Source organism: Pinus tabuliformis, chromosome 7 (genome assembly GCF_031772625.1).
Source record: "Pinus tabuliformis cultivar Carrire ecotype Pingquan chromosome 7, CPIR1, whole genome shotgun sequence".
Lineage (NCBI taxonomy): Eukaryota > Viridiplantae > Streptophyta > Pinopsida > Pinales > Pinaceae > Pinus > Pinus tabuliformis.
Window position 1 is genome coordinate 450,643,880 of NC_142293.1, and position 15,884 is coordinate 450,659,763.

Below are 15,884 nucleotides of genomic sequence, written 5' to 3' on the forward strand. Positions count from 1 at the left end.
CATAATGGTTTCAAATTTACGTACCAACAACTTAAATCATAGATATTTTCTACATAGGACTCGGTTATGCACATGATACACACCATTCAATTGCATGAAAAGTAGCAAGGAATCTAAACGAACATCAAGATAAATGATGTGATGATCGAGGGAATCAACTAACAAACCTATCACTCCATCTTATTCATCCTGATTATTGGTGGCAGATGCAATGCATACGTTGTCTTAAAGGACTGACATATGCAAGGGGATAATAATGTATGAGGCTACTAAGACTAGATTCTGAGAGAGGTGACTCAGACCGTCAGCATGACTGATATATGGTGTGGATGATGGATCCATATGAAAGGTGAAAAAGACAACGGATGAGATGATGTAATGTACCTATCTACATGGAAGAAATAAAGACATGCAAATCAAAGGGATGTGCTATGAGAAAAATTTCTTGAGGTAGAGTGCATTTGGAGAATTAGGAAGGAAATGGCCTTCAAAATCCTCTTGAAGAAATGACCCTTTTCTTAAGTCCAAGGGTAATTAAGGGTAGACCTAGCTTCCATCGCATCCTCATCAAGCTAGGAGATGGGCGTAAGGGAGGAAGACTGACTACATGATGCGGTGAAAGTATCTCGTGCATCAACCTAAGAAACAAGGTTCACATATGCATCATCTAGAATGGTAGACGACGAGCTAGTAGATGGAGGATCTACAGATGTTGAGACCTGGGATTCTATCGAAAGGGGTTCGATAGAAATGCATGTAGAAACCTTTAAAAGGTTTTCATACAAGGAACTCAAGGATGATGAGAGGTAAAGGATATGGATCGTGGTGTTCATCATCTCGACATTGGGGGAATGGATCACAATAGTGGGGCCAGAGTGTGCCTGTTCTAGTTCCTAGTGGTACCAGAATCCACAGGTAGAGGAGTAGATTTTGCACTATGAGTGGCCTTGTATTTCTGAATCACCCCAAGGCAATCGCGAATTCATTGAGGTGAGGGCAACAATGGGAATAGAGACCATGATGATCACACATGGCACAAGGGTGGTTTGTGCATAGCATTTTGAGTTTCTTAGGTGGGATTGGTAAGTTATCATGGACTTCTGGGATATTTGATTAAGGGAACGCTTCATGAACCAAAGGTTTAAGTTGAGGAATTTTAGGACAACTATTGGTGCCATTACCAACAACTTCACACAAAGCGCACGGATGTTACTACTTTGGGGCTTTGGTGGCTAGAGAAGCTTGGGTAGCCTTGTCCTTAGGTTATTTCCTCTTGGATTTGCCCCCCTGTCCAGATTCTTTTGTCACAAAGGTGGGTTGCTATTGAGGTTGTGATGGAACTGAAACAGTATGAGGGGTCGTAGGGACAAGTTCAACCGACGTCAAAGCATGATGAGGTCTTAGCTGACGAGGAGGAGTGATTATTGGGGGATCAATGTACCACACTAAGATCCCCAAGTCACATTAGGAAGGACCAATGAAGCGATGACAGGGATAGAAAATACTCTCGGAGGGGGGGAATAAGAAAGGTATCTAGCCTGCATGGTAATGTTCTAGTGGAGAGTCTATTGGATGGTTGAGACCTAGAGAAACATTTCTTGGTTGGAACATAGCAGAGGAACCGATTAACAAAGGAGGTCCTAGGTGGGTGGACCTAGATTGCTCAATGAGATAGTAATAATAGGGTGCTGAGGAGTTGGCTGTTGATCAGATGTATTGTCCTTGTCAGAATCCATCATGAGGATTTGGTAGTTAGCAGGACCAGAAGGTTGGGGGGGATAGGCAGCTTGACATTACTAAGGTTGAGCAGCGACAAATCCTTGCTGAGGGAAAGGATTTGTGAGCACTATGGTTGAGATTACGAAGGATTCTGAGGCGATTGCTAACCTCTAGAAGGTGCTTGATCTTCCCACATTTGGTGCATCTGGGCTAAGAGAGGACACTAATGTGTATAATCGCCATGTACACCACAACATGCACAAGGCTTGTTTGTACAAATAGCCTTGTTCTACTTGGGTTAGATGCCCTATTGTTGGTTGTTGGTGTTAGGCTGGTTCCCCTGGTGTTCACTAGGTTGATAACCTTGATTACCCTGGTTACCCTTCTTACCCTTCCTCTTATTATTTTTCTTTGAATTTTGGGGATTGGTTTCACTCTTATACATAAAAACTTAACCCTAATGGGGCAGTGGTTACTGCAGCTGAGGATGCATGGGAGGTTGTGGAACTAATACCTGAGGGGATGGAGTGCTAGGCTATGCATAAGGAGGATCAACAGTTTGGTATACAGGTTGGGGTCCCGGAAACATGTTGCTAGTAGGAGGGGCATAAGTGTTGGAGGAACTGGTGCCCCCCTGCTGGTAGCCATAACTTTGCTGAGTATATGTCAGAGAGTATGAAAGGGATATAATGATACCATTGGTAATGTGAGATGCCCCCGGTGCATTGGAACTTCTAGGTCTGGAATGATTGTATAGACATAACTAGATTGTGCATAAATTAGATCATGTGTCAAAGATTTTTGGAGAGCTTCTTCCTTGGTCTGAGGAAAATGGGACTCGACATATTTTATAATGGGAGATAAAAGGCTCCTAAGAAACCATTCTAGATAGACACAGTGTTCAAAAGGCGGGGCACGACATGTGTTCCTCCTTCAAAAACACTCTTGAACATGGTCGGAAGGGCGAGTGGCAGAGGATTGATGGAATTTGGTCAATAGCTACCTACTAGTGTCGTACTAGAGAGTTAACTGGAGATACGAAAGAAATTCTTTAGCCAGCGTCACGAAAATGGAATGAGATACGGAGGGTTGGTCTACATACCATTTTGCAACGTCTGCAGTGAGCATGCATTCAAAGAGCCGAAGAAGAATGGAGTCATCGGTTATGGATTTGGACGAACACCACATGTGGAAGGATTGAACATGGTTGGTAGGATCCTCTCCAGCATTACCTTCAAAATTTGGGATGTCTGAGGGAAGCTTAGTTGGCATAGAGGGCTAACCAGCATCATGGTGTATGGGGTCACTTGTTAACTGGTTAAAATCCAGTAGACTTAATCCAGCCATAAAGGGGAGCATGGGGGTTGCCGGAATGGTTCCTGATACTATTTTCCTTGATGTGACTACCGAGATAGAACTGAATCCAACGCTAGGTTGGGTTCCTCCACCAGATGTGGGTCGAGACATGTTGACAATATGTGGTGAAGGAGGCTCAGAATGAGATGAGGAATCATAAGGACTAGGAGAAGTGTTGGATGGGGACTTGGAGGGCTATGAACTCGAACCTGACAAGGAGGGGTAATATGCCCAAGAAAAAACTGGGGGTGCAGGCCTATTAGTCTCCATGATAAACACCTTGGTGGCACAATGGTGGTAAGACACATATGACATGGAAATGGTGAACGGAGATCAAAAATATATATTTGTCTTGATGCGCGGAGATAAATTTATTATGTTAAGTATTGGCTTGTTGGTGTAAACCAAGTTCCCTTTTCTTAAGTTGTGCTTGTGTGTGTGAGTGTATTAATTGATTAAGCCCAGGTCATGTTTGTTAAAAAAAGTAAAAACCTTGCTGAAAATAAAGTCAAATTAATAATAGAAAATGAATAGGAAAACAATTAACTAAATCCCACCCAAACTAGGATTGCAAAAACTGTGCTAGTTGGTGGTTAAATCGACAAGAAATACACTAAAATGATCAAGATATCTAAATTTTTGTGTGAATGGGATCAAGTGAAACTAAACTGTTGAAAAGTGCTACAACAACAACAAAAAGCCAGAGAGGAAGATCGCTACAAAAAGATAAGGAGATGGGTGAAACACCTAAGGAAACTGATGGGACCCTAAGGCAAATTACTAGAAAAGTTTAAATGTGAAACCATGGATGGTAACAACCTATCTTAACAGATCTAAAACAAAAGGGTACAGATCTGGAAAATGTGGTTGAAAGCGCTGCAGAAACTCAGACTACTCACTCAGCTAAACTCCTCCTAGAAAGTTTGAAGCGTACTAGAAGCCCAAGGGGAGGCTCAATTTGACTTTGATGACTAAATCATAGTGGATCAAGGCCTAAGTTGCGTGAGTTAGAGGTGAAACAACCTAGCAATAAAACTCTCTGCAAAACCTAGAAACAGACTGAGAAAAACCCTATAACCCAGAAATCGTAGGTACTGATCTATTTCTCTGTAGGGATAACACTTTTTGGGCTATTCAATATATTCTGGCCTCTAGATCGCAGTTTTGGGGCCAAAATGTGTGATTTCTACTTCGTGGATCTTGTTTAGCAAATCTTTGAAAAAAGTGTTGCCTTTGTCGCAACTGGTTCCTAAGACCTGTGGAAACGACCAAAAAGATTGCAGACGTAAAAAATTTAACAGATTTAGGATTACAAAACTAGGAAACATAATAGAATTGAAAAATTAAGAAACCCTAAGATGAAAACTAAAAGTCACCCAAGTTTCTGGATCTAAAGTATTAACCCAATGGAGTCGCCAATTTTGTTATAGCGTTTTCTTCTCAAGATGTAAGAAAAGAACCCACTTAATATTGTGGATGAAAAACAATCTCAATAATATAAATGGCTGCTAAACATTGTAGATCTACAACAAATGATAGGAAAAAAACCTTCCAAAGTCTAGATCTATGCCACAATCATAGTTAAACAGCAAAAAGAAAAAGTAGTAACTCCAAGAATCCAATGGAAACTAGATATGTAAAGAATAATTTTATTATAACACCTATAAAGGGATGGTAGGAAACCAGCTCACAAAAAGATAGAAAAGATAGATCAACACCTTAGAATTTAGCCTCTTCAAGGGGGAAACCTCCTTTACATTACACAAATGAACAATTCCTGGATGATACAAATTACTAAACCTCCCTTCTATATATAGGAGTCTAATGGGTCACAATATAATCAAGCCGACATAACAGTTGTTGAGGTATAAAAGGTGTCTTTCTAACTCCTAATTATCTTCACATTAGTTATCAATCCAGGCAAGGCTTTCTAGTTCAAGAGTTTACACAAATTGTGGTGGCTATTTACTCAAGAGTAATGTTTCTAAATAGCAGTACAATGCTCTCAAATACAAGAGTAAATGGATGCAGCTAGTGAACTCAAATTACAATTAAAAGAAATCTTAACTTGCTAATGAAACCAAACCAAAAATTCATCCAAGTATCAGTCAAGAATACGGTAACAATAACTCATTTCTCTTTTAACTGATTGCTATTCCAAAAGTATTTTCTAATCTGAGCAACAGGGATCTCGGTCTGAGAGCATAGACAACAGTAGTCAATGCTCTTTATAGTGGAGAATCTCAAGATAACACGTTGAACTAATTTACTAGATTGGAAATAGAATGTTGAACTCAAATGACTAAATCTGAAATAATAATAAGGAAATTCTAAAATAGGTAATTGAATAAGAACTTGAACCAATACTTTTGCAGCATGTAAAACAGAGTAAGTATGAGAATACGAAATAACAAAGCAATGCAATTACAATAAATGGAAATCAAGCCAAACCATCACATGGTAGAAATTGTAAAAGAATGATACAGGAATAGGAAGTGAATCCACCAGGGCTGGGCCCTTAGCTTCCAATGAACACCTCCGTATTACTTCAGTATGAGAGAAGGAACAACAACTGTATTATATATTAATCATTTGCGAAATAATTACAACGAGTTCGTACTCTGTTTCAACAACAAGAGTCGATGATCAAAGTAAAAATACAAGAGTAATTTATGAATAATCGCCAATCCCCATTCTCTTTACAATCGTTGCCTTCTATAATGGCAAAATGATAAAAAGGGTAAAATAGTAACAATGATCCCTTAGGATCAAGAGATCCTGAGGGATTCACGCAATCTTCCATCTTCAGTTAACCTTCTTTTCCTTGCATTGATGTTCTTTTCTCATGTGCCCTTATCCATAATTCCATGCTCCTATCCTTGGCTTGCTGCTTGTATGTTGTTTCCTAGCTAGGGAACATCATTTGTTCCACTTTGTCTTTTTTCGTCCCTTGGTTAGGGATGATAGTTTTCCATTTCGTCTTTTTCTTGCATGAAGAAGGACAAACAATTTGTTAATTTGTGATAATAGATAATTTCCTGGTTTTCACCATAATCGTTTGATATATATCATTTTAGGATATAAAAAGAATATAACTAAAGAAAAGGATGATGAAATAAGTAAGATATACATACCTTTTCCATAGCTCAACACACTCCCCTCCTTACCCTTTTTCATTCCCTCATGAAAACCATGTAATTTGTATGCAAAGCAGTCAAGGAATAGGCTGGGGAGGGAATGTAATGAAGTGGTCTGAAAGCATGATTTTTAGCCAAGGTTTCAAAAATGTGTCCTGTCTGTCCTTCAAGTAATTCATATATAGCTTTATAGTCTTCTACAGGATACCAGACAATAGGACTATGAAATCGATAGCCTAGCCAATATGGGCCTTCCCTCAATATGAGGTTGCTATAAGTAACAAAGCAATTTGCGGTCAATTTAAAGTTTTTATAGTTAAATGGTTCTCTATCCTTCACATTACAATTGGAAACTTTTCATCTGAATTTAGCTGCTACCAAGGAGTTGTCTTTGATAGAGAGAAAATACTCTACCCCCGCTGGACAATTTCTTTGTGCATGGGCCCAAATACCTGGATTACTCCTTCCTTTCGCATCAAAATTCTGTGTTGGGCTAGCATTTGTAGTGGGTCTTTCGGTTCACCCCTAACCCAAAGGTCCAACCCATTTTCCTGCCTCTGAAAAGTATTATGGGCTTTGAACAATTTCAACTGGTTAACAACAAATGAAATGAAAGCTTTAAATTGTATACCCCCGCAAAAGGGCTAGGATTCTTCTCCATTTCTTCTTCCAATACAAAATTATGCAAATAAAACTCATAGAGTAATCATTAAACTTTCACTCCATGGTGTTTACAGCAATTTATGAAATATTCCACAGTTTTCAATTCTATGGATTTCCCTAGCCTGACAGCCTTAATTTTCAACTGTAAATACCTTTCTACAAAAAATAAAGCATAGTTATTAGCAGGGGACCTGCATGCTAAAACATCTGCGTATAGGGAACATAGAGTATCCCTTTGTTGCATGACTGCCTCCAATCTGTTCTTTATTTTTTCAGTTCTTTCCTCTACCCTCCGACATTTCTTGAAGGCCTCACTTTCCGACATGTTTATATCCCGCAATTGCCTATGTAATTCTTGGTACCTTTGTTGGGGAATAGTTTCTTCCTCAAGTCTTTCTATGGTCAGCCAAGCCTATGCTAGATTCTCTTAGAGATTTGTTATACCGGGATTGTTGCCTATCAAAACGCCTTTGGCTTGCGTATATATGTGGGTGTTCTTATTATGAGACTGAGGACCTGTAGTCTGAATACTCTTATCATGGGATGGAATGCTTAAAGTCTGCATTCTTTTATTATGGACAGTCAGTCTTTCTGTCTGGGTGGCCACACTGTTGGAGGATATTGCCTCCGATTGAATAGTTATATTACAAAAATGTACATTCTCTATTTGGGCAACTGCTTTTGTAACTGTTGCATGCTGTTCCTTATCAATTTGAATGAATATGGGCTCAGTTTTAGTCCCAGTAACCCTTGTATCTTGCGATTCAGTCTGAATGGCTGCATTCACCATTTTCAGGGCTTTGTTTGAAATTTCCCCATTTTTAATGTCCTTATCTTTTGTCTGAGTTTTTTCACTAAATTCTGCAGCTTTTCTTGTTCCTTTCTCAACCTCTTAATTTTTCTTTTCTTCTTTCTGGGAGGAACAACTATTTCACTAACTGTTTCTTCTCTTTCTTAGCTCAGTTGCTCATTTGGGTTTTGTTCTCCAAGGGTTGTGTCTCTACCCTAACTGTTTTCTATTTCCTCCATTTGGCCCACATCTTCTGTGTTTAAATTGACCTGACTAGGTTCTTCTGGAGGGGTATCCCTAGTTTGGACCGCCTCTTTCTGGGTGGCTTCTGCCCCTGTTTTTGCTTCACCAATTATTTCTTCTGATATACTCTGATTGTGGGTAGAGTTTTCTTCCGATTGTGTTGCTTCAATATTGAGGTTAAGCAGGCTTTCAGGCTGTATATATTCACTCATGTTGGTCAAAATCCGGGCCAGTTCAACACCATGAAGTAAATCTTGTGGTGGACTTGTGCTGGGAGTTAAGGGAAGTTCTGTTTCATCCCTCTCTTCTTCACTAGTATGCTCTATTTCCTTGTCAAGTTCTGACTCTAGGTTATCTCTTCCTTCTAGCTATAAAGATTGCTCGCTTCCAGGGCTAGATAATTCTAAGGGTTGGCTGCTACTACCGAGAAGATTTTAATCTGTTCCTTGACTTGTCTCAGCATATCATCTGCATTTTTGTGGCCTATTTGCTGTGTTGGCAGCCCTTTTCCTTTTTGGGCCAGGTGAGGCTAACCCCCCCCATAGTAAACACTAATTCTTCCGTACTGGTTCATTACTGGGCTAGATTGTAGCTTACTATCAACCTAATTAAGCAATGATGACTTACAATAGTCTCCATATGCCAAGATGTCTTTATGCTTTGAGTAGCGTCATGCAGTAAGAATTTCAAATATGCAGGCAAGTTTATAGAACATTTATGTTTTAAAACTGCTAATAATTTGAGGTGGTGTGGTCTTACCACATATTTTCTTCCGTCACATGTGATATAGCTCTGAATGATTCTAGCCATCTCTATCCATGGTTCTCCCAGAGATGAAGGTTGAACTCCTTTTCCTTTGACAATCAGGTTCTGTCCCTCATCCCGAAAGGTAACAATGGTGTCTTGTAGCCTCAATTTTTTATGCATCCATATGGGTCCGACTACTGGTAATCTAGACACCTTCGCTATTACTTCATCCGTTACTGTCATTCACCTTCCTCTTATTATAGAATGATCATCCTACAAATTTTGTAAAAATTCGATAGCCACGGTTTCATTGGGTTGCAGCAATCGTGTAAAATATGCAACCCATCCGGCTCATACTAAAATTTCTCTGGCGGCATCAAAAACAGCTAATGTTTGTAGCTTGCTGCATATTGATCGTCCTCCCATTTTGTCTGAATTCTGCACACTGTTAGCTTTGACATAGGTAACACTTCAATACACAGAGCTAGCAATGGAACAACAAATTGTTAAATTCGGATAATACTTTTTTAACATAGATACTGTTAAGAACTTGCTATTATGGGGTATCAAGTAACCCGGTACAACCAAATAAAATACTTACATGTATATAAAAGTGCTTTGGAAGTCACCCACGCCCCCTTGAAAAATGATAGGTCACCTTCGACCGGTTAAATGTAGGAAGATGTACTGACGACAATTATACAGTGGTAAAAATGGTAAGCAATACATATTTATTACAAGATCACAAAAAATATCGAGTTGCTGAAATCGATGCATAGCACGAGAATTACGAATAAATATAGACATTCCATGGAGTAATTTGAAAAGCAGAAAGGACATCTTACGTGGGTAAAATGATATGCAGTTATTATTCCACTTAAACCGTTGTGATTGACTTTTTAAACAATATTTCATGCATAAAGGTTCGAAAGGAATTGGGAACATAATTTCTTTTGAAATAAAGATAAAGAAATAAGAAAAGGGGTTATAATTACTATTGATGTTGAAAAATATGACTCTAATACCATAAATAGAGCTCTATTGCCCACATGTGTTTATAACCTTGACAGAGTTGTTTTTCACCATTTGGAACCATGGTCCTTTATGTATACTTAGGAAAGTACCTTATAATGTCAGAGTGGAGGCCATTATGCTCACTTGGTAACCAGATGGATGACAATTCCATTCACTGGGAAGGAGGGAAAAGTGGGCAGGCCGGCTCGTGATGAGACCTCCTGTTCCAAGGACTTTTGTTTTTCTAATGTGTCCATTGGATCATATCCCTGGTGTGGTGGCCATAGTGGGAATGCCACTTCACTGCTTCCTTATGATCATGGTAGGCTGGCTCATGACGAGACCCCCTATCCTCCATCTGAAAAATCATGGAATTGTTAGTAGACATAGATATATATATATATATATATATATATATATATATATATATATATATATATATATATATATATATATATATATATATATATATATATATATATATATATATATATATATATATATATATATATATATATATATATATATATATATATATATAGAGAGAGAGAGAGAGAGAGATATTCTTTCCTTCTTTCTCCTTTTCCTTTATATAACACTCCCTATTTATATATAGAGGATGGCTCAACACTCCTTAAGAGTAGGGATGGTGGAAGAAGTCTGAACATATCAATAGAAGAAAATATGCCCATATTCTCATTCAATGATAATAAGCAAAGAGAATTACGAGAATTAGGGATGAACCAACATGGTACAAGTAATCAATAAATTTTGAGTTATAGTGAAAATAAGGATAGCAAAGTGATATAGATAGTTGTGTCCTCCCCTTTTCAAATCAAACAAAGCAATCTCATTAAAAATGATAATTTCTCTTTGAATTGCTTATTCCAGTAACCTTTAAATTTTGTATCCTTGCATATATGTTTGTATTCTTGCCTTGAAAGCATCATGAAGAGTAAAACAATATTCACAAGAAAAACTTCTTAAAAAGTGTGATGTTCTTTAGGAGGAATAACAAAAAAATGCACGGAAAAAGGGTGTTGTTCCTTAAAAGGAACCACCCTTGTTCCTTAGGAGGAACAACAAAAAGACACTGGCATAAAAAACTATTGTTCCTTAAGAGGAACAATAGAAAGACAAAAAATGGAACACGAAAATATTGTTCCTTAAGAGGAATAGTAGGAAAACAGACGCAAGTGAAAGTGCTAATCCTTCAGGGGAACATCATTAAAATAAACAGAAGCATTACTTTTGTTCCTTAGAAGGAACAAAAACAAGCAAAAAATGACGAAATTGTTATTCCTTAGAAGGAATGGCAGTTGTTCCTTAGGAGGAACAATAGTTGTTCCTTAAATGGAATAGCGTAAAGCACTCGCACACCAAATTGTTGTTCCTTAGATGGAACGATTGTCGTTCCTTTTAAAGGGAACAACAATTTTTTTGTTCCTTAAATGGAACAACGAAAACAAATGCACATGGAACTACTGTTCCTTGAACGGAATGGTTGTTGTTCCTTAGAAGGAATAGCAGTTGTTCCTTAAATGGAATAGCAGGAAGAAACGTACGTGCAACTGTTGTTCCTTAAGAGAAATAGTAGATGTTCCTTAAACGGAACAACAGAAATACAAACACACAAGATTTTTGTTCCTTAAGAGGAACAAAACTTGTTGTTTAAATGGAACAACAAAAATACAAACACTCGATATTGTTCTTCCTTAAGAAAAATAGCACACGCAAAGCTGTTGTTCCTTAAATGGAACGACTGTTGTTCCTTAAGAGGGACATAAATTGTTCCTTAAATTGAACAACAAAAAGAAAACATCCACAAAAGTATTGTTCCTTAAATGGAATAGCTGTTGTTCCTTAAGAGGAACAACAATTGTTCCTTAAATGGAAGAGTGCAAAGAAAACACACGCGGAACTGTTGTTCCTTAAATGGAATGGTTTCTATTCCTTAAGAGGGACAACAATTGTTCCTTAAATGGAACAGTAATAAGAAAACATGCACAAATTTTTTGTTCCTTAAGAGAAACAATAGTTGTTCCTTCAATGGAATAGCACGAAAATCATATATACAGGGGACTGTTGTTCCGTAAATGGAATGGCAGTTTTTCCTTACAAGGAACAACAGTTGTTCCTTAAATGGAACAGAACAAAAATAAAAAAATAGAAAACTGTTGTTCCTTAAATGGAACGATTGCTCTTCTTTAAGAGGAACAACATATGTTCCTTAAATGGAACAACATGAAAATCTATTAAAAAAAATTAGTTTATACAAGCAAAATAGATTGAAAAGTCTATATAAAAAATAAAAAAAAACAAATGAGTTGTTTATTGGATTGATGCTGAGGATGGGTTATCCTCTTCAGTGAGAATTTGCATGGTGGAATCTTCCTGTAATTGTTGGAAAAAGGACTCCCTGGTAAGCGGTTTGTGATACAGTTGCACTCGATGACCATTCGCTTTAAAAGAATAGGCAGATCCATCAATGGTTGCCAATGTAATGGTGCCATTATCATGCAATTTTTGTATCTCATAAGGTCCTAACCATCTGGTCTGGAGTTTTCTGGGGAAATCCTAGAGCTTGGAATAGTATAGGAGTGCCCAATCTCCCTCGTGGAAGATCTTATTTTTAATAAGGACATCATGCCATTTCGCTCTTTGTTGTTGGATTAGTGCAATGCGTTGAAGATCAGATAGCCTAATTTCATCTAATTAATTGATTTGTTGTAATCTATTGGTCTGAGCTTCATTTAAATTCAAACCCACTTCCTGGGTTGTTCTTAATGTTTGTATCTCAAATTCGATTGGGAACATGGGTTCTTTACCAAATACTAATTGGTATGGCGAATATCCCATGGTATTTCTCCATGTTGTGTGGTATGCCCATAAGGCTTCTGGCAATCTGGAAGCCCAGTCACATCTGTGTGATGCAACTGTCTTTGTAAGTATTGCCCCAATTACCTTATTAGTACTTTCTACTTGGCCATTTGCCTATGGGTGGTGTGGAGTTGTAATTTTTGGGAGAATATGGTAATGCTCCAATGTTGCAGCAATCTTATTACCGATGAATTGCAGTCCTCCATTTGTAATTATGTCTCTCGACAAGCCATATTGCACAAATAATTGGAAAAGAAAATGTATCACTAAATCCTTAGTAGCTCTTGGTAGCACCTCTACCTCAACCCATTTAGTAACATATTCTGTTGCGACAAGTATGTATGTTTTTTGATTAGATGATGGGTTAATATGACCAGTTAAATCTAGTGCCCACCGCTCAAACAGATCGATTACTAATTGTGGATTCAGAGGCATCTCATCAGATTTTCCAAGGTTTCCGACCCTCTAGCAGCTATAACAGGATTGAACAAACTTTTTAGCATCTTTAAAGATAGTGGGATAGTAATCACTTGTTTTAAGATTTTGTGACCCGTTCTGCGATCTGCAAAATGTCTGCCACACATCCCATTGTGGCATGCTTTTAGAATTTCAAACACGTCATCTTCCCGAACGCATGTTCTAATGTGCATATCTGCCCCTGTGTGGAAAAAGTAGCCCTCGATCCAAGAGAATTGGGTACTACGTTGAACTATTTGTTTTCTTTCATTAGGCGTTAGGTGCTTGGGTAATTTGCCTACTACCAAGTAATTTGAAACATCTGCATACCATGGCATTCTGACAGTAACAACAAATAAATGTTCATCGGGAAATTGATCCTCAACTGTTGGTGGGTCATCGGGCTTTGGAATTCATGAGAGAAAATCAGCTACAGGGTTCTCTTTTCTAGGTCGATCCTTAATTGTGATGTCAAATTCCTACAAGAGAATCAACCATATTGTCACTCTTCCATTTGTAACAGGTTTATTTTCCAGATATTTAATGGCAGAGTGATCTCTATATAAAACTACAGGATATCCAATTAAATATAATGTCTAGATTTATTTACAGCATATATTATAGCTAAAAATTCTTTTTCAGTCACAGTATATTTTAATTCAACAGGAGATAGATTTTTTCTAATATAATATATTGCATATGGCTTTTTATCTTCTTCTTGTCCAAGAACTGCTCTGATTGCTATCTCTGAAGCATTAGATGAAATCTGGAATGGAAAATCCTAGTTTGGGCCCCTTAGCACCAGGGTTGTTGATACAAGCCTTTCTCGAAATCACTGTCACATTCATTTGTCAAAATTAAATCAATATTTCTTGTTAGTGCATATAATGGTGCAGGAATCTGAGAAAAAATCTTTATAAATCTTCTATAATAACCAGAAAATCCCAAAAAATTGTGTACCTTTGTTTGTGTGGTAGTGGTAGTTATTAATAGAATTATCTGAATTTTAGCCGGATTTACCTGTATTCCAATTGCTGAGATATAATGACCTAATATGAGTCCCTCGGTCATCATCATATGACACTTTTCATGGCTTAAACAAAGCCTGGTGGCAACGCATCTTTGCAGTAATTTTTCTAATGTTTGTAATGTTGGCTCAAAGTCATCCCCATAAGGTGTGGAGTCATTCATATACACTTCGAGCCCTTTATTTATAAAATCTGAAAAAATTCTGAGTACAACCCTCTGAAATGTGGTAGGTGAATTACATAGCCCAAAGGGTAAGACTCTGTAAGCAGATGTTCCCCAAGGGCAGGTAAAGGTAGTTTTATCCTAATCTTCAGGGGCAATCTGAATCTGATTGTATCCACTGAAGCCATCTAGGAAAGAAAATAATTTCTTCCCTACCAATGTGTCCATTACCTAGTCAATAAATGGAAGGGGAAAGTGGTCTTTCTCGGTTGCTTTATTCAATTCTGTATAGTCAACACATATCCGCCATTTTCCATTCTTTTTCAACACCATTACCAATTGAGAGACCCACTTGTTGTCAGATATTAGGTAGATAAAGTTTACATCTAAAATTTTTTGCAATTCAGCTTTCACAATATCCTTAAAATTAGGATTTAATCTCCATTGGGGTTGGCGAATGGGTCTAGCATCCTTTCCTGTATAGATGTGGTGTGTAGACAACTAGGGATCAATTCATTTCATGTTCAGGTAATCCCACACAAAGGCTTCTTTATATTTTCTCAGGAGTTAAACCAGCTTTTGCTCTTGGTCAACAGTGAGGTTTTTGTTAATGTTCAAAGTTTTTCCTGGTTCAATTTCTATGGTTTTGTTGTTATAAACAGACGTGGTTGGTATTGATTGATCATTAGTATCTTTTAGGGGATCTTCTTCTACTTCATTCTCAAATGCTGCTTCGATCATGTGACATTTGAGATGGGATCTGGCTTTTGGTTCGTTAATGTAGGTGTTGATGATGTCATCTTCTATTTGATCTTTAAATTCAAGAGCATCTTCTATGGTTAGGGGTGATCTAATGTTTTCAGTTAGATATGATACAAGTTATTTTCTGGTTTTGATTATTATTAAACTTGGTTGGGCAACAGGATATAAGGCTAAATTCTTGACATTGGTTCCTCTTGTTATGGTCATGCTGCCTGTTTGGCAACTGATATAGGCATCCACGGTTGCCAGTGAAGTTCTACCTAAAATGAGTGGGTGTCCCTCTAATCAGTTTCTAGGATTGATGACGAGGAAGTCTACTGGGTATTCTGAGGAATCTACTGACACCATTACATCCTATAATGTGCCTTCTAGTTTGACTACTGAGCAGTCAGCCAATTCTAGCAAGGTTGTGGTTGGGTCTAGGGATGTAATGGCGAGATTTTGGCAAGTTGTTGTGGTAATGATATTGATTGTTGCTCCTAAGCCGACTAGTACATTAGGAAAGGAGTAGCCATTTATTTGCATAGTAGCTATTGGATTTCCTGGGTCCTCATATTTTACAAGCTCTTCTCTTCCTGATAGTAAATCGCATAAGGTATCGACTACATGGAAAGTTGGATTTGTTGTTATTTTCCTCTTTGGCTTTTTCGTACATAATTCTTTAATAGTCTTTTCGTAAATTGGGATATCTTGAATAGCTTGGAGGAGTGGTATTTTTATACATAATTTTTTCAATTCTCCCATAAGATCAAAATCAGGGTGTTCTATTGGCGATATGTGATTAGTCATTCTGGGAATGGTGGAGAAGAGGTGGTTGCTTGTTCATGAGTTTTCTATCTAACCGGATTCTCTTCTTGTGGTGTTTGTTCTAGAGGTAACAGATTTTCAATTTGAACATTTTTATCCCCATCTACTTCTATTATACA